The sequence below is a fragment of the Pseudonaja textilis genome, chromosome 1, assembly GCF_049901715.1.
Source record: "Pseudonaja textilis isolate UNSWEBS1 chromosome 1, rPseTex1.2, whole genome shotgun sequence".
Lineage (NCBI taxonomy): Eukaryota > Metazoa > Chordata > Lepidosauria > Squamata > Elapidae > Pseudonaja > Pseudonaja textilis.
Window position 1 is genome coordinate 66231535 of NC_141990.1, and position 21202 is coordinate 66252736.

The following is a 21202-nucleotide window of genomic DNA, read 5'->3' on the forward strand; positions in this document are numbered from 1 at the left end:
CTGCCTGGTTTGTTTGCATCTTCAAAGTAATTCTGTTTGGCATTTTTAATTTTTTGTGCTAATTCCTCTTTTTCCATTAGTCCCATTTTATGTTTAATTATATCCATTTTATTATTAATGTCTTTTTTGTGTGGGGACTTCTGTAAATCTTTTTCCAATCTTTTATAGTCATCCTCTAATGTCAAGAATGTCTTTTTCTGTTTTCTGTTTCTTCTCCTAGTATAATTTATTATCAAGCATCTTGTGTAGGCCTTCATTGTACCCCAGAGATTCTGTAAAGGTGTATCCTCTTTTCTATTTTCTTTGAAGAAGAAAACAAGATCTTTCTCTATTTTCTGTTTAAAGTCTTTTTCTTTTAATATCGTATTATTTAAAGTCCATCTAGATCTCCTCTTGTATCCTTTCAAAATAACTGACACTGGATTATGATCTGCCCAAGTGCTTGTTTCTATTTCAATCTGTCATACATTAGTCAATAATTCTGCTGACATCCATATCATATCTATTCTAGACCAGGATGTATGCCTGTTTGAATAAAAAGTATATTGCTTACTTTCCACATTTCTCTCTCTCCATGCATCTTTTAAATTAAATTCTTCTGTTATTCAAAGGAAAGATTTTGGTAGTATCTTTCTAACTTTCTTTGTTGTTTTCTGTGTTTTATAGTCCAACCGGTCATTTATTATTCCATTAAAATCTCCCATCATACAAATATTAACATAGTCCAATTTAATTATTTTCGTATGTAATTTTCTGTAGAATTATTCTTGTTTATCATTCAGGGCATAAATTGCAATTAAAGTGTTTTAACACTGTTATCCATTATCTCCACCATCAGAATCCTTCCCTCATCATCTGTGTAGACTAGTTCTGCAAAAATTGTTTCTTTAATATGTAATACCACACCTCTATTTTTGGATTGTGCCAGTGACATAAATAATTTCCCTAGTTTTTCTTGTTTTAGTATACATTCATGTTGTTTTTTAATATGTACCACTTGTAAGCAGTTTATTTCAAATTTTAATTTTTCTAATTTGTGAAATACTTTCCTTCTTTTAGTAGCCAAATTAAGTCCATTTATGTTAAATCATAATCAATTTTCTTTTATCCATGTTAAGCTTTATAAGAGGGTTTTATTGCTCTAGTAGATCTTAATTCTCATTATTCTCTGGGTTCACTGCCTACTGCACCTTCTTTTTCTTTTTCAATTATTGCTATACACTCTCCTCTTGGAATTCAATTAGTGACTCTTCCTTTCTTACTTCTTCCTCCTTTCCTCTAAAGTATTCTAAGTAGAATAGCTCAGCTTTTTCAACTGTGTCAATTCTGTGTCTTTGTTCCTGCCAAGTGAACTAGAGGCCTCTGGCATCAACCATCTGTAGTTTACTCCTCTTTTAAGTAACTCTTTAGTCAAGCATAAATATTCTCATCTCTCTTATTCTTCTTGGTATCTGTTTTTTGCACCACAATTTCTTTGTCTTTATATTTTAGTGTTTTCTCTCTCACCATCTGGACTATCTGTGTCTTAATAATCTAATGTGAACTTCTCTTGGTTGTCTATACCTTGTTGCATATCTTGTATAGACAAGAAACACTTTGCCCTTCCCATCGATCATCTTTTCTTTGGTTATTTCCAGTGCTTCTGCCAATATTTCTGCCATTATTTCAGCAAGGTTTTCACCTTCTTCTATATTTTGAAATCTTAGGTAAAATTCTGATTTATCTATTTCCCATCCTAATGGTTCACATCTGCCCTCCTCGACATTGCTCAATCAAATATCAATGTCTCCAATTTTCTTATCTCGTTGTATATCTTCTTCAATTTTAAAAAAATCTATCTTCATATTTCATCATCATCTGTTGAATATTTTCCACTTTCTCATCTGTCTTTTCAATTTTTTACTCACTTCTGAATTCCTTGCATAATCATCTGTAAATGTTACTCCCTCCTCTTTCTCTTTTTCCTGTTGTAATATTGTCTGTATAGATCATTGTCCTCCAGATGGTGAGGGGGTTGGTATTGAAGAAGCTAGAGCTGTTGTCTTTCTATTAATCTTGTAATGCTTATCTGTAAAAGAGAGAGAGAAAAAAGGAAAAAAGAAAAAAAAAGGAAAAAAAAGATGAAGGCAAACAGTTGCCACTCCAAAGGAGAAAAGGAAAAAGAAAGTCTTCAGGCACTTGTATACCTTAATCTGATTAGTTGCAATGGTAAATGTAAAAAGTAAAAATCAAAGATAAAAAAGGGGAAAAAGAGAAATATTCTGTATGTTCCTCTTAATAAACAAAAAGAAAACGAAAATAAAAGATTTACATTCTGGTTCCTGGTCTAAAAAGTCAAAATCCAATTAAAGAGAAAAACCCAATTAATGGGGTAGAAAGGGAGGCAAAAGATAAAAAGCAATTCTAATATAAAAGAAGCCTCTGCCGCCAAATATCCAAGGCTCTTTGATAAATCAGCTCAGAGTTTTTCAAGGTCACTTCGATCTTCTTTCTTTCATCTTCAACTCCAGACTCCAGCTATCTGTTCACAAATGAGCACCTGTATAAACAAACTGCCATGCTCATCTTTATCTTTTCCAATACAAAGCTCAGAGTCCTTGATTGTAACACAAACTAATGAAAGATAAAAAAAAACAATGCATCCAAGCCTCTGGGCGGCAGTGCTACTTATTTTGCTTCACTTTCACTTCCCCCTCCTAAATCTATAGCCAGGAACTAAACAAAACAAAACAAAACCTTTTCCCTTTTGTTTTAAAAAAGGAGAAGAATAAATCTTAAATCAAGCAGAAGAGTCCTAATCAAAAAAGAATTTTCAAAAGGATTGTTAAAAAAGGAGAAAGAAATACAAACAGAAATAAAAAGATTAAAAAGTACCAGCCCAGCTTAAAGTTAAACAACTTTGCCAAGTTCAAAATTCCAATAAAAAGGGGGAAAAAAGAAAAAAACCTTTCACTTTGACAATTAATCATGCCGCTTAAACTCTTTTCACTTTTAGTCCACTTTAATTTTTTCAGGGTGTTCTCTCCAATAAATAATAAGTAAAAGTTCATCTCACCAAACTGACACACTTTCTTTCCAATCTCTTCATTCTGGAGCTGTCCCAGCTTCAGCAGCTTGGAAGGCTGCCTCTCCGCTGACGTCAAAAAGGGCTTTTCCTTTGCGGTGTCCCTGGGATCAACAGGACATGCCCTTGTCAATCACCGTCTCTACGGGACGGTTTAGGTCTGTGTGGACTGACCAGCAGCTGAGATATCGACGGCAATCTTGGAGGATCAAGATTGCCCGTTGTACCGCTGTGACGCCAGCTCCACCCTCCGCATTTTTCCCCTTCTTGAGGAATGTAGGCTGATATCTTTTGACTAAAGATTGCCTTTAATTCCAGTAAAGGGAAAACCTTTTCCACTTTGCCAGCAAAGATGAATGACAAGCTGTATTTTGTCTTTAAATTGCTGTCTGGATTTGGATTCCCTCTTTACAGGGGGAGAACTATGGCCCGTTTCTATGGAGATGGCCCATCCTAAGGAATTTACAACCCTGTTGCTTGGAGACCACTGTCATAAACTTGGATAGAAGAACCTCTTTATTACTCTGTCTTTCCTCTCGATGAATGGAGGGGAATCAACTTTTGTTGTTTTTTTCTGACTGAAGACCCAGGAAATATCACAATTTCTTACTCAAATCCTGTCTTTCTTGTTTGCAAACAATCTCTAAGGTAGCAGAGAGAAACAGGAGAATACAAAGAGAGCCAGCAAGGATGCTACTTGTTTGTCTCTTGCGAATGGGGGGGAATTCTGGCCCCTCCCAGTAATTCAAACAGGCTTTATAACTTCAGTTGCTCAGAGGGAGAGAGAGAGAGTTCAGAGTTTAAATTCTCCTTTATTAAATATAACAGTTTAGGTAGAACATTAATCTTGATCGTAGGTATTCTATCTAATAATGAGATTTGCATTTTGCTTCAATTTTCCAAATCCCTTCCAATTTGTTGTAATATTTTAGTATAATTGTCTTCCTTCAGAGTTGAAGTTCTAGGTCTTAACCATATGCTTAAATATTTAATCTTGTTTACAATTTGTAATCCCATTGTTTTCTCTAATTCTTTTTGTCTGTTATTTATTAAGTTTTTAACTAACATTTTAGTCTTTACTGATTTTCATCCCCACTAATTTACCAAATTTTTCGATTTCATTTAATAATATTGGTCCTGAATCTATTGGCTTTTCTAGGATAAATACCATATTGTCTGCAAATGCTTGTATTTTGTATTATTGATTTTTAATCTTTGTTGCCTTAATTTCTTTATTCAATCTAATTCTGTCCAATAGTCTTTCTAATATTGTTATAAAAAGCAGAGGTGACAGTGGGCATCCCTGCCTGACCCCTTTTTTTTATCTCAAATGATTTAGTAACTTCTCCATTTACCATTACACTTGCCTTCTGTGTGGCGTAAATTGAATTTAACAATCTTACAAAATTACCACCAAATTCCATCAAATTGATCTGATATTTCATAAAATCCCAATTAAGGTTGTCAAAGGCCTTTTGTGCATCTAGGAAAACAAGGGCGACTTGATTTCCTGGATGTATCTCATAAAATTCTAATATGTCAATTATGATTCTCGTATTATATCTAATCTGTCCCATGGGAAGGAATCCATTTTGATCAGAGTGAATCCTATCATTAAGAACTTTCTTCAATCTTTCTGCCATCACACTCAAAATTTTATAATCTGCATTCAAAAGGGATATTGGTCTATAATTTTTTATTTGACTGGCATCTGCACCCTCTTTGGGGATTAATGTGATATAGGCCTCCTTCCATGATTCCGGAATTTTAGCTTCTAATAATAGCTCATTGCAAATCTCAAGTAACAAGTTTTCTAATGGCTCTCCTATATCTTTGTATAGTTCACTTGGGAAGACATCTGGGCCTGGGGCTTTATTACTTTTTTGTTTTCTGATCGCCTCCTTTAACTCACTTAGAGTTATTTCATTGTTTAATATCTCCTTATCTTCCAATAGTGGGTGTAAAGTTCTTTCTTTCAAATATTCTTCTATTTTGTTTAAATCAACTATATCTTGATTATGTAGATTCTCAAAGTAATCTCTTACAATTATTTTCTTTTTTTCCAAGTCAGTCTCTACTGTTCTATTATTGTCTTTTAATTGGTATATAGTTCTTTTTTGGTTTTCTTTTTTCAATTTGTATGCTAACCATCTACCTGGTTTGTTTGTGTGCTTGAAATAGTTTTGTTCTATATATTATAATTTATTAGTTAAATCTTCCTGATTTAAAATATTCATTTCATGTTTAGATAGTGCCAGGACATTTCTAATTTGTTTGTCCCCCGGGGTTCTCATTAATCTGTCTTCCAAATCTTTTTTTGTTTTGTTTGTTAAAGTATTTTGTTTCATCCACCTTTCATTCTGATTTTTCGTTTGGGGCATATATCCCTACGAGTAAAATACTCTTATTTTCTATAACCACCTCTACAATTAATATTCTCACCATTGTGTCATTATAGATCAATTTCGATATTATTTCTTCTTTAATATATAATACTACTCCTCTCTTTTTCCCTTTGCTAATGATGTTTACAATTTTCCTCTTTGTTATGGTCAGTAATTTTTTGGTCCATAAGTTCTAGTTTTTTCTCTGTTTGGTTAGATTGTTGTTCAATTGTTCTAATCTTTTCTTCATTCCTTTTGATAGATTCCTGAATCAGACCTATTTTCTCATCCAGGTTCCTAATTTTGGCTTTCATTTCCCCTATATCAGTTTTCAGATCAGTTTTCATTGTTTCCCTGTCAGCTCTACTTTCAGTATGATTTTTTGACATTGATTCTTGTAACATTAACGTTGTTCCTTGAATTGCTAATAAAGAAGCTTGGACTGATTGAGTGCTAGTTGTAGTGCTAGATTTTTTCAGGAGTCAACATCCCTTCGATCATACGTTGGGTCGACGCTACAGGAATGGATAATGCCACCATTGATACAGGTTTTTTCCCGGTCTTTGTAGTGGTAATACTGGTTATATCTTTGATAATTCTGTATTGCTCATCTACAATCCTATTTATATTATCCCAAATTACCATCAACTTTATACATAATTAAGAAATTTTAAATGTTTCCTGTTAATTAAAGTTTTTTTTGTTATTTAATTAGTTAAATTAATTCTCTATCACTACTAAATTTAGAAATTGTTGTCAATTAATCAACAGGTCAATTAATCTTTCAAAAGCAAATCAATTGTCAATTATCTGACTCTTAGATTTACAATAAGTTAAGATGTTGGCAAATGTTGATTAGTATATTCAAGTATCACTCAATATTATAGCCGGGGATGGGTATTTAAGTTTGTTGTAACTGTTACTCTTTTTAACAAGATATAAAGTTTTCAAGAGTACAAATTATCAATTCTTAACTCTTAGCAATCAACAAGAAAGAAGAAAATATTTAAATTATCATTATAATAAGCAATATAATATCCAAAAGTTGCAGTCACTCCTTGTTTCTCTTAAATTTCTGTACAGTCACTTTTCTCAGTCAGAATAGCCTCAGCAATTTCAATTCAAACACTTAGCAAAGGATAATTCCTTCCAATAATATCCACTCAACTCTTCTCCTCGTTCCATTTTTTTAAAAGTTTCTTCTTAAACTAATACTTTCACTATTTTCCCAGCATTGTGGGGTTGGGAAGCTAGATCGCTACCGCCGATTTCCACCTTCACCCCTTTCACTCTGGGCTTCCGTAATACAAACAAATATCCATTCCAATACTCCCGTTATAATCCAAAAGAAATTTCCAATACTGGTAACTTGCCAAATATCTGTTCACTATCTTCTCGCTGCTTCCTTCTTTACTGGCTCGTCGCGTTTCCGGGTCTGCTCACAAAGAGCCGACTTCTTTCACCTCGGACTTCGGGCTCTCTTCTTTGATGATTCGGGATCTCAACTTCCTGAATTGATTCCAAGTCTCTCCTCACTTTGTTGGTCCCTCCAGGACCAAACCCCACCATGAATGGCTGTCCAAAAGTGAACAATCTGATGCAGGAAAGCAGAGCAAATTTCTGCACTGCCATGACATGACATCACCGGACGTCCTGCCTATGTCCCAGTTGGTTGCACCTGAAACAGTTGAATGATCCCTGCCTCTGTTGGCTTTGAGGTAGCATGGGACTCAACAGGCTGACTTGGCTGGGTGACTCTCTCTGGGCTCCCGATACGACCTCATCTCTCAGTCTTAATCATCATAGCCCACAATCCAACTTGATGGCAGTTTGGTACCAATCTTGCAGGTTCTGGGGCAGACCCCAATACAGACAGCCTTGACTCAGTTCATGATCCAAACCCCCTCTAAACAAGAAAACCAACATCTTTTCTGGCCAGGAATGGATTTTGCCAGCCGCCCATCGAAACTCCCGGACATATTCTCTTGCTGGTCACCCTCATTGTTTCAGGGATTGCTAACCTCAAGAGCCGTCTTCAAAGGCCGCCAAACAGAAACCGATATCTGTCAACTCCTTATAGCGTTCTTGATGCAGGTCTGCCGCCCATTCCCTGGCTTCTCCTTCCAACACTCCTGTGACCGCTACTACATAGCCCAGTGTGATGGATAATATCTCCCATAGAGGTAAAATGTTTAATGACCTGACCTAAGAACACTGCTACCCTATCTGTGTTCACGTCAAATGAGGCATGTAGGGGAGGGGCTCCCCATTTCCCTTGCTGTAAGCCCCAAGCTACGCCAGGCCCTGCGAGGCCTTGGCCTATAGCTGGTATCCTGACTTCTATCTTCCAAATGGCTTCTCTGATCCCAGTCATGCAGTTCCCCTACCTCAGGCTCCCTTCTCCTATGCAGATCTGGTTGGGTTGAAGGTGTAATAGGTTCCATAAAGTCCTGTGAGTGCCTAGACTGTAAGTCGTAATGCTCCAACTGGCTGCTATCAAGACCCTGGTCCCCCACTGGACCTGAACTCATCAACGGGCCCCAGGATGCCACTGAAAGAACAGAGCTTTGTCTATGTTCTGCTCAGTCCTTAGAGGACAACATGGGTGGCTCCTGTAATATCACCTCCGCAAAACAACGATAGCATGCCCAAGGTGTCACTGCCAGGTCCTATCCACCGCTGTCATCCAGCCCCAGCCACCATCTCACACTCCTATCCTGTGCTTGTCCAGGACTTTGAGACCTCTGTGCAGCCTCCAGTTGTCAACACCACTGCCTGCTTGGCCCAATGGCTCACTGAGTCGCACCTCTTTGCATGGCTTGAGTACCTTTGGCTTTACAACCAGTTGCAGGTATGGGCTTCTCCTTCTCAGCCTCCACCTACAACAGCTCTTCTTCAATTGCTTCCTCAGCCTCATCTGCCTCTGCTTCCACTGTACAGCCCAGTTCTGTTCTCTCTGCCATCCTTCACAGGTCCCCAAACACATTCACAACAGAAACAAGTAGTGAAGGTAATGAGCGCTTGCCTTCAGCCGATTCAGGGTCCAGGGGAAATGTATAGCAGTACAAGTTGGCACTCACACTTGTGCTGTGTAGTCAGTGATAGCTCATGCAAAGCTAGCACTGAGAGCTGCTAACTCTCAGTGCATTATATATCCGCCCCGGCTGCTTGCCTAACATCTCATTATCTATATCATCCCCTGTGTTGTTTCTTCACTTTCAGTAGATCCCTGACATTTGCTGGCACTTCCCTGCACCTGTTTCCTTTGTGCCTGTCTACCACCCACCCATTCTCAACAGCCCCATTACCCCCATGTCTTTTCCTGTCCCGCCTTAGGTCCTGTGGATCACTAACAAATGCCCAATGCTGTCCCTATCCCCCATGCCTGGTTTCTCCCCTGCCTGGCTTCCTGGGCATCATCTCCACTCCATGCCCAGCCTCTTTTCCTCTCCTTCCCTCCCAGTCCTCCCCGTGTGCTGCTCCTGAGCTGGCGTTCCGTAGCCAGCTCTGCATGTTGTTGTTGAACCCAGGTTAGTTCCAAAGGGTGGATTTGGAGGGGCAGTGTCAGTGCTGAGGCTTGCACACTGGTCTGCTCAGTACCCCTCACGTGTGTTGGGCTCCAGAATGGGCTGGGACTACCTGGAACCCAACAGGTTGAAGTGATTTCAGCTCTTAGAGTTTGTGTTCCACCTTTACACCTCAGTAGTAAAATTAATTTGTCTTATTCTTTTGTTGAAAAGTTGGAGCTGTGTTTCTGCAGGATGTTTTCTGCTCTGTGTTCTTTCACTGTTGAACAGAGGCACAGGCTGTTGGGATAATTTAAATATCTGAGAAATTAAGAAAGTAGTTAAGCGATTATTCCCCCCCTTCATAATTAGCAAACAAACTAGTGCCCCAAGATTGTCTTAGCATAAAAGTTTCTTCTTCTTGCATTGTAAGTGGAATTTAGACTCTTTCTGAATTATTGGATATAGGATCAAGTCATAGGTAATTGAATCTCATATACATAGGATCATATATATATGGAAAAATGTATGGGATTGTTTGAAAAAAAAAGAGAAATATTTTCATTTGTATGGGATCACACATTTTTGCAGTACACTCAGTAAAAATAAACTGCACTAAACTCATAAAATGAAGTAAACTCAGCAGTTTATCTCTTTTTTTGTATGACAGAATGCATTTGTTATGGCTGATGGCCTTTCATAATTCAAATTAAATGTGAATGCCGGTATTTATTATTGCTTCACTGAAAATAAAATTGTGAGGTCAATAGGGAGTCTGCTGCTTTGTTCTGACATATTTGACTCAATTCTTTTTTGTAGCATGATTGAGAAGTTTAAGTTTAATGAAGATTATTATGAAGATTATTAATGAAGGGTGTAAAATATAATGTACACTGATCACTAATGACTTAGACAGGGTATTTAACCTTTTTGGCTGGGGCAAACGGCTGCCATAGAAGACATGGCTAGTCACAAAACATCCATTTCAAGGAAAGGCAGACTAGGGAGGTCTGAAGATTATGAATTGCAACTTTTCTGTCTGTATTATGTTTTGAATATTCTCAAAAGGTAAGAGGAGATTGACAGGGGAGTCAATTACTGAGTAAGGTGCTGCATTCTGTATTTGCTAGATATATACAAGCAAAGCCTGGACAACCACCTGTCAAAGATACTTTAATTTGGATTCTTGTAGTGAGCAAGGGTTTAGGCACAATGACAAAAAAGACCCTTCAGACTTTAGGATTATGTAATAGACTGACCTGCCTATTGGCCCAGCCATAATTACATTAAAATCCTGGGAATAAACATGAACTGACATTCCTTCTTTAGTTAGTTATTATGTCAATCACTGCTATGGTTTCATTAAACAGTAAAATACACTAAAATTAGGCCACAAAATGAAGGGGCTAAAGGATGATAAAAGCTTTAGCGTATATTCTGGCTTCTCTTCTGATCCAGCCTTCCACAACAATGTACTTTCAGGTGTCTCATCCTCAGTTATCCCCATATTTTAGTCAAATACATTTGTGGGAAAATCAGGTTGGAATACAGAACTGTTTTTAAAGGGTAAAAACTGAGAATGTAAGACAACGAACAAACAAATGGGGAGTGGGACGAAAAGGCTCTTTATCTGTTTCATATTATGAAACAGATCAATGGGAGAAAAGAGACAAGTGTGACAAATATGTCAAAATCCAAGTACTGAACTATTGTAAGTTTCATAGCAGAAGGATATAATATAGGAATTAGCAAGACAAAATATATGCTGCAGTTCCACAAGAAACAACAAGTGCAGAAATGCAAAAGAAAGTTCATGCCTCTACACGGGCCAGGACATTTTGAGATGTCATTATGGTGAAGGACAAAATGATATTTTTAATCAAAAAGAAAGAAAATGGTATCATGATAATTGTAGCTTTGCTCTAATCCATGTGCCATTAGCACTCCATGGATTGAACTGTTTTCTCTCCTATTCAGTTTCTTCAGTCATAATGGTGGCTGCCAATAGATTTTAATTTTAATGTATTATTACACAGATCTCTGTTTTCCTTACTTTCTCTTCTATAACATTAACACATTTTTCTGTTAAAAAATGTGTGAAAGATTAATTTGTAGAATGACGGGATATGTGGGTGCACAGCAGGGGACAGATGGAGGGGGTGTAACATGATGGTTTCTTCTGCAGCATCATTTTCATTTTTGCTATTATAAGTGAGTGAAGTATATCTAAAATAATTCATTTTTTGAGCAAAACATATTGGAAAATCAGTTGACCTTTCCATCTCCTATGTCATTCTTCTTACCAAATGCAACAGGTCTGAGTTTTTTATCTGAAGAAATGCAAACTGTTCATGGTACAGAACAATGGAGTTCACTTCCAATGAATAAACTGACTAATATGAATGGTATTAAAAATACAAATCCCACTGATTTTTATCAGTTTGTTTTGTAGCATGCCGTGTTGCAACACATACTTTGATAAAATTGACATAGATGCTTGATTTTCCATTCCCAGTGTAACAATTTTCTTTTCCTGTAATGTCTGACTGAAACCAGAACAATTACACAAATCAGAGTGTATGCAAGTTGTTTCAAGCCATGAATATGCAAAGGGAATTATTTAAATGAATAGACTATGTGAAAGGTAATAGTGATGATCCGTGGCCAAGTCTTAAATACACACATACGTATAGTAGGAGTCATGTTCTTTTCAAGAATAAAACAGCTCAGCAATTCATTGTCATCTGGCACAAAGAGGCAGTCCAAGAAAAAGTAAAACTTGGGGAGAGAAATTTAGGACACAACGTGGGAGAGAAATACAGAGAATATGCCATTTTGAGAAAAACAGTGATGACAAATGGTGACTAAATATTTTATCACTTTGATGCTTACTAAAAAGTTGATTGGATAACAACTGGAAACAAAGATGGATAACTTCATTCTCATGTGTGAACATTACTAGGCAAAGGAAGCATTTCAGGTGGGAGGAGTCCTGTTGACTGATGTGTAAAGTAATGTTGAGTTAGGATATTGGTGCGTGTTATGTAAGGTTGTAAACAATTAAATGTTGAATTGGTCTGTCAGTATTTTTTTAAACAATCCCCCACAGAAAGCCAGTGGACCACAAAATTAACCCTTTGTGTGGATTTGAATTAATACTGAAGAGAGAAATAGGATGAACATAGAAAAGAACGAAGGTGAACTCTATACATTTACTTCAAAAACACTTTGTAAGCAAGTAAGTCAGACAACTGATAAAATCTATCCCTTTCCATTTGTACTTTTCTGGTACGATATCAAGAAGAGACAGGAAATGAATAGGACAACCTAGTTATGGCTCTGACCCCGCCCCCCCCACACATTACTTGCTTACCTTGCCCACTCCTCATATAGTACATATCCCCACAGATCTTGTAATCATGTAACTTCCTTCTGAGGTAATGCAGCTACGAGACAAAAAGTTATGCAAAGTGATATAAGAATCTCTGTCAAAAAGAGAAAAAAAGACAGATCTCACAATTCTGGAACATCTCATCTGGTTGCGTATAGATAAAGAGCATCAAAAGTAAATAAAACTTTATTGTAGCAATAAAGAAGAAATGTTTGCGGTCAATCCATTTATAATAATGGAAAATAACTTTATTTATCCTTCCATTATTCACTTATAAATAATGGAACTTCTCAGCTGAAGTTGTGGAAACCGTAGATGGAAATAGGAGTCAGTTTGAAGTATCTTTATTCCTCTATGTACATAGTAGTCAGTAAGAATGGTTTATTCCAGTCCAGATTAGCACTGAAAGTGTCTGCCTTCCAGTGTAATTTATCCCCTTATTTCACTCACCTACACGCCTCTAACTCTGCCCTATGCTTATTTCCCAATCGCCCTATTATATCTAACCTTCCATAAACCCTGCATCCTACATCACTCACCTTCCTATCTCTGATTCCCAGCTAATTCCCAATCCAACATTATTCCCATTCCAATCCTCCCCCAGGTGCTCTGGCCGAAAAATGTCCAAACCCCACTATTAAGGATTTCCCTCTTCAAACACTGCCATTAAGAATCCCCCTGTCACCCCCTCCCCCATTGACATTCAGATCATTAGTAAATCACTACATCAGGGCTTCCCACACCCAACCATGATTCCACATCCCTTGCTGCTTGGCTGCCCTCAGTGATGTCATCAAGAAGTGCCAATTCTTCCCGAGACTGCAGACGCCGTGGCTGTTGGGTGCCGATTCTCACGGAGCCCGACAGGCTGCCCCCTCTACCATAGATCTACTTAGTGGAATAAACATAGGAATGTAAATGTTACAATTACCTTTATTGGCTTCCACCCTTTTTCATAGGATATTTTTGGTGGAAACATTTACACAAAAGAGGAACATGTATATCGGTATGAACCACCCACGACACAAACGGCAGTGCTAACCTTCTCTCAGCTGAAGTTCTGGAAGCCTCCCCCAGGTGTTCTGGCCAAAAAATGTCCAAACCCTGTTAAGGATTCCCCCTTCAAACACTGCCATTAAGGATCCCCCTGTCACCCCCCATTGATATTCAGATCAATTCAATATTCAGATCAATCAGCGTTGCCACTATGTCAGGGCTTCCCCTACCCGAGGTTCCACATCCCTTGCTGCTTGGCTGCCCTCAGTGATGTCGGGAAGTGCCAATTCTTCCCGAGACTGCAGATGCCATGGCTGTCAGGTGCCGATTCTCACGGAGCCTGACAGGTCTGTTGTTCTTACTTCATTCTGTTCTTTTGCTTTTGCCCCCTCCCTCTTTGCTATTTCCTCTGCATCTCTTTCATCCATATCTCTCTCTTCTATAGGTTCCTCTTGTTGTCTATCCTCCTTTTCTCCTCTTATTCTCTCTCCTTCTTATGTTCCAAAATAGTGTTCATAAAATTGTTCTGTTTTTCTAGAGTATCTAATCTATGTCTTGGCTCCATCCAAGTCTCCAATATTCCCTCTGGTATCAGCCATGTAAAATTTACTCCATTCTTAATAAGCTGTTCTGTGAAAAATTGGTAATCCCTTCTTGTCTTTCTTATTCTCCTGGGAATCTGTTTTAGAACCACTATTTCTTTCTCCTTATATTTTATGGGTTCATCTCTTATTCTCTGCAGTATGTTCTGGGAAGTCTATTGCTTGTTGCATATCTAGTATAGACTCTAAGTATTTCATCTATCTTGTCAAGCACCTTTTCTTTCGATCTGTCTAAAACATTTGCCAACAATTCTGCCATTGTTTCCACCAAATCATCTCCTTTTTCTTCTTCAATGTTCTGGAAATGTAAATAGTAGACTGCCTTATCCATTTTTAACAGGACTATTGTTCTCTCCTGGTGTTTGTCTACCAATGTAAGTCTATGATCAACCTCTTCCACTCTTTTCTCCGTTTGTTCAGCTTTCTCCAAGCTTGCTGATTAGCTTCCGAATGTTTCATCACCAGGCTAGATAACATAATCAACAGGACATTGATTAAGCTTCTTGTTTCAGTTCTCATCTGCTTTTATTTGATCTTTTTTAAAATATATTTTTTATTGCTTACATATAAATATATTGAATACAGTGTAATTGTCCGGGCATTCCAATTGACATAAAACAGAAGTAAAAACAAAATAACATATACATTATTTTAAACAGTGCTAGTGTTGTATAATAGTTTCTGACCATCATATTATAATATGTTAACGCATCTATCATTCTAATACTTGCCATTTGTAGAATTGACAAACAAATGTGGTATGTGGTGTCATGGCCAATTATTTTTGTTCTATCCCAGTCGAATTGATGCTGGTTGATGTTCATATGGGTCAAGATCAAGGATTTGTGGTCATGTTGGTTGGCTGCTAGTTGATGTTCATGGATTCTTGTTTACAGTTGTCTTGTTTGCCCAATCTAAAATTGGTCGCAGTTTGTTGCATTTGATTTTGTAGATTATGTTGCTGTTTTCTTCTTTCTGTACTTTGCCCTTGGTTCTGAACACTCTAGTCTGAACGTAGGTGTCTGTTTGTGAGCCACCACTATTCCCAGTAGTATAGAATTCTGGCCACCATTTCTGATACCCCTTTGAGTTATGGTAAGGTTTGTTTATGTCCTGCGTGTGGTTGGCTGTGTGGTGCGGCAAGGTTTGGGCGATCTGTATTGGAATATGAAGTTTTTTGGCTAGTTGTTATGAAGAAAGACGACATTGAAAAAAAGATTTTCTTCTGCTTTTCTTAGGGATTTGGTCCTGCAATGTGTCTTGGCTCTTTTAAAGAGAGTTTGAATGTAGCTCTTCTTTTGCAGAGTTAGGTGATTTCTGGCAAGTCAAGGATTTGATCTGTGTGTTGGTCTCTGGTAAACACAGGTTGCTAGTTCACCACTGTTCAGTGTTCTTATATCGACATCGAGGAATAGAAAATGTTGCTCTTTTTTTCTTCTACTCATGTGAATTTGATTTCTGTGAATATGTTGTTGAGTAGGTGGTATGCTTCTTCCAGCTTGGAGGGTTCGATGATGACAAAAAGTGTCATCAATGTAACATACCCAAAATTTTGGTTAAATAATAGGTAGAGCTATGAGTTCAAGTCATTGCATAGTTGCCTCTGCTGTCAAGCTGAATATGGGCAATCCCATTGGTGTGCCTTATATTTGATTGTAGATTTTGCTGTTAAATTTGAAGTGTGTTGTGAGACATAGTTCCAGAAGTTTCATGACTGCATCAGTAGACATGGGATGTTCTGTAGGTGTGCTCTCTTCATTGTCTTGGTGTTTTGAGAGCAAGCTACAAATAGTTTGTTTGGCTAGGTCAATGTTGATCAAAGTAAATAGTGCAGTGATGTCAAAAGAAACCATGATTTTTTTATTGCTGATTTTGGTGTTCTTGATTAGTTGAAGAAACTGTTCTGATGAGTTTTATTGAGCCTGAGTCCTTAATGAGGTGGTGGAGCCTTTTTCGTAGGACTTTCACTAACCTGTAGGCCAGTGCTCTGGGTAGCGATACTATTGGGCAAAGAAGGACTCCATCTTTGTATACTTTTGGAAGTCCACACAATCTGGGTATAGTTGGAGTCTTGTGGCTGTGAGTACCTCCTTTCTGTCACAATTATTTTCTTCCATTTTCCATTTTTTTCAGGGTGTTTTTTATTTTGTTCTCGAGATGTTTCATCAAGTTATTGCCCATTATCTGGTAGATATTGGGGTCATTTAGCAGGTCTTCAGCTTTGTTGATATAATTGGTTTTGTCCATTATCACAATCAGTGTGCCTGTCAGCCTCAAGATCTCTTCGGGTACCCTAACTGCTATCTATCTCATTTATTTCTCCCATATCCTACCTACTTTATCTTCTCTACTGCTAGGCTTAATTCTTTCGGCTGTCATTAGCAACGGGGGGAGGGGTAATTGTGAGGGGAAGAGAGCTGGAGGTGTTTTGCATTCCTTTACTGTGGGTAAGCAAAAGGAGGGGGTGTATGATTTCTTCTTTTCAACTTTCCATTTCCTTGCTAGCCTCTATCCCTTTTTGCGCAGCTGCGATGTCTTATCAACATATGTCAAGGTCAACGGACAGAGACCTCATCACCACCTGAAGATGCCCACATGATCATATTCAGAACTTTTAATTGGAAGAGACTTCTGGACTTCGGGGGGTGGGAACAATTCAATTTCTTTGTATGTGTGATCTGCGCGCCAAATTCTCAGTTTCGGAATTCCATCTGTAGCTTCCTCTTCATTTTCCAGGAAAAGGATAACTTTGCTCTGATCCATGGAGTCTGGGTATTTCTTTCTTGGATTTTGAAGGGAGCACACACTGACATTATTCCGAAACTCACCATCAGCCCACCCGGAGAAAACACCAACTTTTCTTCCGAGGGGGTTTCACATCATGTCATCTCCAGCCAGCGATGAAGATGACCAGGGAGCTGCGGGGGGGCAGCCAATGCTGTTACCAGAGATGCCAGCCGCCGACTTGTTGGCCGACTTTACTCTGGAAGAAACCCCAGCTGAGATGCCCAGATGGTCGTTAGGAGTTGGATGGAGAGATCCGGAAGACCCCCCCCTCCTGGAATCACTGTAAGTCGAAGAAGTGCAAGGGAACGGCTGTGGCAAGAGGGGGAGGAAATGGAATGCAGGCTGAATCAAGCTGGGAAAAGCTTTATGGATGCTTCTGAGAAACCCGGCAGGACTCCAACATATGAGGGGGAAGGGGGAGTGAGTTCAGCCTGGGGAAGTCGGGCTGCCACCACCCCCCTAGCCCAGCCCATGCCAGCGCAACAACCAGCCGCCACCCGGGGAGCCCCAGCAATGGGTGTAATGCCTAGAAGATGCCACCTGCCCCCCTTAGATGTGAAGTTTGGAGGAAATCCCAAGGATTTGGGGTTTTTCCTGGTACAGGTCGGAAGCTATATGGCAGAATATGAAAGGGAGTTTACCTCTGAAGCAGCCAGAGTGAGATGTGTTACCAGGACCCTGGAGGGGTTGGCAGCAGACTGGGTGGTGACTTTGTATAATGATAACTCCCCCCAACTGCGAAGCCTTGATGTTTTCATGACTGCTTTGAGGAGGAGGTTTGAAGACCCTCTGGCAGAGAGAAGGGCCAGGATCAGAATGAAAACCATAACTCAAGGGGGGAGATCAGTTGCTGACTACACCCAAGAGTTCAGACAGCTGGCATACCGCATCCAAGGCTGGTCCCAGGAGGCTCTAATAGAAGCCTACAAAGATGGCCTAAATGAAGAGGTATACCACATGTGCATCTCCAGAAGGGATCCACATGACTTGCAGTTGTGGTACCTGCTAGCGGAAGAAGTGGAAATAGATCTAGCCCGAAGCAGACGCAGAGGAGGCCCCGCATGGAGCAACCTGCTCCCCCCCCGGCTCCGAGAGACCCCTAAACCCCGAAAGGGAGGGATGACGGCAAGGGCCAAATCCACTGCCTGCTTTTGTTGTGGGAAGGAGGGCCACCGGATTGTGGATTGTCGGGTCAAACCAGATCCAAAGAAAGGACGGGGCCCAGGGAGGAAGCCCGAAACCTCCCCAACCAGGCCTCGCGAAACCGGGCTAAAGATAGGGGAGGTTGTAGAGGTCGCTCCCCCAGCGGAAAAAGAGCTGGGACCTCCGACTCCTCCCGACGAGAGTGAGACTGACTCGGAAGACGACGTCCCAGTAAGTCCTAACTGGGGGACCCTTACCATCCCAATTAAGTTAAGGGTGCCCACCTCGGGGACCGAAGGGGAAATGCTGGCCTTATTGGACTCGAGTTGCACGAGGTGCCTAATTAGCATGAAAGTAGTCAAGGGCATGGGCATCAGACTGAGAAATTTGAGAACGCCCATATCCTTTTGCCAATTGGATGGGTCTGAGGCGGGAGGTTGCCCTGCACGTTTTATAACGGAACCCCTAGAGATGACCATGGGAACCCACAGCGAGACCCTGTGTTTTATTGTGGCTCCCGGGATGGAACAGTCCCTAATCTTGGGATTGCCCTGGCTTCGGAAATGGAATCCCCAAGTGAACTGGAGAGAGGGGTGGATACGGATTCGTACCGACCGGCTCCTGGAAGGGGAGGAGCAAACCCCCCCGGGAACTGGGGAGAATCCCCATCCGAAGCCCCAAACCCCTGCTGAGACAGCTTCCCCAGGGGCCGAGCGCATAGAGGGGGAGGAGAAAATCCCGAAAGAGTACTGGGACCTAAGAGAGGTGTTTAGCGAAGAGGCCTCCGATGAGCTCCCTCCCCATCGGTCAACCAATTGTAGCATTGAATTTCTACCGGGGGTGACGCTCCCGAAGCCAAAGATGTATTCGATGACCCCAAGGGAGTTGGAGGAATTGAGATTGTTTATTGACAAGAACTTGAAACGGGGTTTCATCCAACCTGCCAGACCTCGAGTGGCAGCCCCTGTGTTGTTCCGCGAGAAGAAAGATGGCTCCAAGCGCTTGGTGGTGGACTATCGAAACCTGAACGCGGTGTCCGTGGAGAACGTGTACCTCCTTCCTCTAATGAAGGACATGTTAGCCCACCTGGCCAAGGGGAAGATCTTCACAAAACTGGACTTGAGGGAGGCTTACTACCGAATCCGAATTAAAGAGGGAGACGAGTGGAAAACTGCATTCAACTGCCCGATGGGTTGCTTCCAGTTCAATGTTCTCCCGTTTGGCCTACAGGGGGCACCAGCTGTTTTCATGCAAATGATCAACCAGGTGCTCCACGAACATTTATACAAGGGGGTTTTGGTCTACCTGGACGATATCCTTATCTACACGAAGACTAGAGACGAATATGTGAAACTGGTATGGTCCGTGTTGCACAAACTGCGTGCTGCCAAATTGTATGCCAAATTGTCCAAATGTGAGTTCCATCAAGAAAAAATCGACTACCTGGGATATCGTATCTCACCCGAGGGCCTCGAGATGGACCTGGAGAAGGTACGAGCCGTATTGGATTGGGCCCCACCAAGAACCCGTAAACAGCTTCAAAGTTTCCTTGGATTTGCCAACTTTTACCGGCAATTCATCCCATGTTTTGCTAAAATAGCCATGCCTATCACCAACCTCCTAAAAACAAAGGGAGAAGCGAAGCCAAAGCCCAGCCAGCCGTTGAATTGGTCCATGGAGTGCCAAGCCGCTTTTGAGAAGCTAAAAAGACTATTTGCTGCAGAACCAGTGCTAAAGCATCCAGACATGGACGCCCCTTTCGTGATCCAAGCTGATGCAAGCGATGTGGCCGTAGGAGCGGTCTTACTTCAGTTAAACGAGAAGGGGACACTACAACCGTGTGCCTACGCCTCCCATAAATTAACTAACACTGAACGTAGATGGGCTGTCTGGGAGAAAGAAGCTTTTGCAGTCTGTTGGGCCCTACTTACTGACTTGGAGGCATTTTTGGAAGGCGCAAGGCACCCATTTGAGGTATGGACTGACCATAAAAATCTGGAGGCCTTAAAAACGCCTCGGAAATTATCTCCTAAGCAAGTTAGGTGGGCCCAGTACTTCAAGCGATTCAATTTCTTTCTGAAATACATCCCAGGAGGAAAGAATTTTATGGCGGATGCTTTATCTAGAATGCCACAATACAACAGTGTTCGAAAAGAAGTGATAAGTCCGATTGTGCCCACCACACAGCTGGCTGCACCAGTGGTCACCAGAGCGCAAAAGAGGAAACAAGAGGCAGATCTGTCCAATGACTTGATCGAGCGATTTAAAGAAGCTCTGAAAACAGATGAGTAGTTCCAGGCAAATGCGAATAACTGCACCGTTAGAGATGGTTTAGCCTGGATGGGTGCAAAGCTGTATGTACCACAAACATTGAGGAGCCAAGTGTTACAACAGACTCATGACTCCAAGGCAGCGGGTCACTTTGGTTTCGTGAAGACCTTGCACCTGGTGAAGCGGCAGTTCTGGTGGCCCTCATTGAAAAAAGACATTGAAACTTACGTAGCAAGCTGCCCAGTCTGCGCCTCAGCCAAGAGACCTCCTGGTAAGCCTCCAGGTCTGTTGCAGAATGTGGCCAGACCAACTGCCCCTTGGAAGGAAATCTCCATGGACTTTATAGTAGATTTACCTGAGAGTGCTGGGCACACAGTCATCTGGGTGGTGACCGACTTGTTTTCCAAGCAAGCACACTTCATACCTTGCTCCAAGATTCCCTCGGCGAAGTCGTTAGCCAGACTGTTCATTATACATGTCTACAGACTGCATGGTGTCCCTGAGCGTGTAGTTTCTGATCGAGGGGTTCAATTTACCTCGAACTTCTGGAGGGAATTTTTGAAGTTAATAGGCTCCACCCAGGGTTTAAGCTCCGCCCACCACCCCCAAACTAATGGGGCCTGTGAGAGGACTAACGGGGTGTTAGAGCAATATCTCCGGTGTTACATAAATTATCAGCAAGACAACTGGGTGGATCTACTACCTTTTGCGGAGGTGGCGTATAACAATTCTGTTCACAGCAGTACTGGTTTTACCCCCTTCAAAGTGGCCACGGGGCAAGATTTTGTACCCATACCTGAACTCCCTCGTGAGAAACCCAATGTCCAGTCATTGGACGACTGGATATCTCAACTTCAACTCAATTGGCCAGTCGCTCGTAAAGCTCTGGACGAGGCGCACCAATCCCATAAGAAGTTTGCAGACAAGAAGAGAGCCCCACAAAAGTCGTATCAAGTAGGCGACAAAGTATTCCTCTCAACCAAATATCTGCAAACCACTCAGAAATCAAAAAAGTTGGGTCCTAAGTACGTGGGGCCTTTCCCTATTGAGCGGATTGT

The 21202-nt window shown here is 40.7% G+C and overlaps 2 long non-coding RNA genes across 2 annotated transcripts in view; one reads left to right on the plus strand and one right to left on the minus strand.

Moving 5' to 3' along the window:
• The window catches only part of LOC148127648 (uncharacterized), a 76497-nt gene that overhangs the window by 13889 nt on the left and 41406 nt on the right, over positions 1-21202 (plus strand). The gene's annotated exons all lie outside the window — the stretch shown is intronic.
• Positions 13704-21202, minus strand: part of LOC148127649 (uncharacterized) — a 58853-nt gene continuing 51354 nt past the window's right edge. Inside the window, exon 5 of the long non-coding RNA XR_015744231.1 lies at positions 13704-14409. This is a non-coding gene — a long non-coding RNA (uncharacterized LOC148127649). The remainder of the gene's footprint in view (positions 14410-21202) is intronic.